This window comes from Vombatus ursinus, unplaced genomic scaffold (assembly GCF_900497805.2).
Source record: "Vombatus ursinus unplaced genomic scaffold, bare-nosed wombat genome assembly UNPS02014802.1, whole genome shotgun sequence".
Taxonomy (NCBI): Eukaryota; Metazoa; Chordata; class Mammalia; order Diprotodontia; family Vombatidae; genus Vombatus; species Vombatus ursinus.
The window spans coordinates 5,514,049-5,516,493 of record NW_020954580.1 but is presented as its reverse complement, the minus strand read 5'-3'; positions in this window follow the sequence as shown (position 1 = coordinate 5,516,493).

The following is a 2,445-nucleotide window of genomic DNA, read 5'->3' as shown; positions in this document are numbered from 1 at the left end:
GAACTGGCTCCTAAACACGTCCCCAAAATCTGGCCCAAACCCTCCCTCTCCTCTTCCTGCCTAGCTTCACACAGACTTTCTGTATCCTGTGCCCATCCTCATGCCTCCCCCACCCAATCCCTAATCCCCCCTCCCATAGAGTAAGGGGCAGAACAACTACCTTTGTTCCCATGGGGATTAATCCCAGAGAAGGTCACTGAGGCGCCCAGATCCTCTCTGATTCTGTGCCCTGGGATTACCATTTGGGTGTGAACATGCCTGCTCCTTTTACCCCCTCCCTTTCTTCAAACCTGGCACAAAAGAGCTCCCTGGAAACCCTGCCTTGGGGCACTGTGCTTGTTTCTGCCTTCCCCCACTCTGTCCCCGTGAAAAAGCTGTTGTCCCTTTCCCCTAGTCCTCGGTGGCAACTTGATTTCCCTGCTCATTAAAGCAGAACCTGATGCTTCACAGCTGCCCAGCTGATTGTACCAGCTGTTGGTAACAGAAAGCTGGTTGAGCCTGAGGTACTGAGTCTAACAGTGTTCTTCTTCCAAAGGACCCTGCTTTCATCCCATGATGTGCTTGCAGGATTGGGAGTGGGGTAGAGGGGGACAGCAAGGCACAGGACCTCAACTCTCCCACTTCCTGCTCACTTATTTACTCCCATCAGCAGTTCCTCTTGTTGGGGGTTGGGGGAAATGATTCTTTTGCAGATGATGAGGTCATCCTTGCCTGGAATCACCTCTCCCACAACATTTGTACCCAGATGGATTGGGAAGATTTCCATCTTCTCCACACCCCATCCCAGTTTGGAGGGGATGATCAGCTTCTGTCCTACTGCCAGCTTCCTCCCTACCCCTGCCATCACACACTGTAGTCAGGGTTGCACCACCAATCTGAGATTGAGGATCCCCTATTCTAATGACGTTGTGTACTGTTTATCTCTTTCTTACTGTCTGTCTGGCTTGCTTCATCTCTCTATGTCTATATTTATTTCTCTTTGTCTTATTATCCCTGGTCAGTCTCTTTCTCCTTTCTTCCTTTCCCTCTCTCCCTCTCTCCCTCTTCTTCAATGTCCCCATCTTTCTCTGTCTTTCAGTCCATTTCTCTCTCTCTGTCTCTGTCTCCTGCTTCCTCTCCCTCCCCCTCCCCACCATTCTACCTGTTTCACTACTTTTCTCTCTCAGTCTGTTTCTCTCTGTATTTCTCACTTTCTTCTTACTGGTTGTCTCTGTCTCTGTCTCTTTCTCACTGTCTTTCTCATTCAAGGTGTTCCTCTTTCATGCTTGGTTTCTCCTCTCCCCCATCCCTCTGCCTTTATCTCCTTTAACTCTTGCTCCCATGCCCAACTCCCACCTAGAGTGCTGACAGTTGCCTCTTTGGGATGATGGAAAACAGGCTCTGGCCCCAAGCTAAGGTGGGAAGGAGAAGTGGGGCAGTGTCGAACACCAGCTGCTGGCTCCCCCCCAACACTCATCACCACTAGCACCTGCACGGCTCCCTGGCGCCTCCTAGACTCCACCCCAGAGGGGGGTTGGGTTCCACAGGCTGTTCTTCACTCTTTAGCCATTACCCAGAAGCCTCTGGGGCCATAATGATTTGATGAGGGAGATGATGGATCTGGTAGAGTGTGACTTGGGGGGGATGGTGGTGAGGTGATTCTCTTTCATCACAGGATATATTTGAAGGATAGCTTAGGATCCTCATACCCTCACCATCTCCCAAGTCTGGGGCAGAGAGGCACCTGTTCATGTGGTGGAAAAGGTACTAGGAAAGGAACCAGAAGACCTGGATTATAACCCGGGCTCTGACACTTTAGTTGTGTTAGTTTGGGCAAGAAATTTCCCATCTCTAGGATCTATTTCTTCATTTGTAGACAAGGGGGTTGAACTTTTTCTGAGATCCCTCTAACATTCTGTGGTTCTACCCTCCTTGTACAGCATCAGTGGGCTGCATAAGGTATTGGGGAAGAGGTATTCAGTCCCATATTCTGGGGGCATAACAATTATATGTTCTGCCATCCTGTAGAGGGTAAGTGGGAGGGGAAAGGAACTCTAACATTCACCAGAAAGATCTTAGTGCCCAGACCCTAGTCTGTCACCCTATGCAAATCATCTTGATTTCAGGGTAAAGGGGCTAGACAAAGGATGGTTTGTTAGGGATGGTGCAAGAGAAACAAATATCCAGTATCCTTCCCCAACTTCCCAGCACTAGTGATATATGTGCCCTTTTCCTTCCTTTCCTTCTTTTCTTTCTTTATCTGTTTGGTCTTTGGTGCTGATTGGGGAGAACTGAGCTCTCTCCATGATCGTTACTGAACTTTTCAATGAGCTGGCTATTTCTTTAAGCCCACATATCTTTTCTGATCATACTGTCTCTCAGTTTGTGTCTCTACCATCACCACCTCCTGCTCCCTTTCTTCCCAGTCCCCAAGGTTGAGCCAGGTAAATGCTGTGTGTGGGAAGT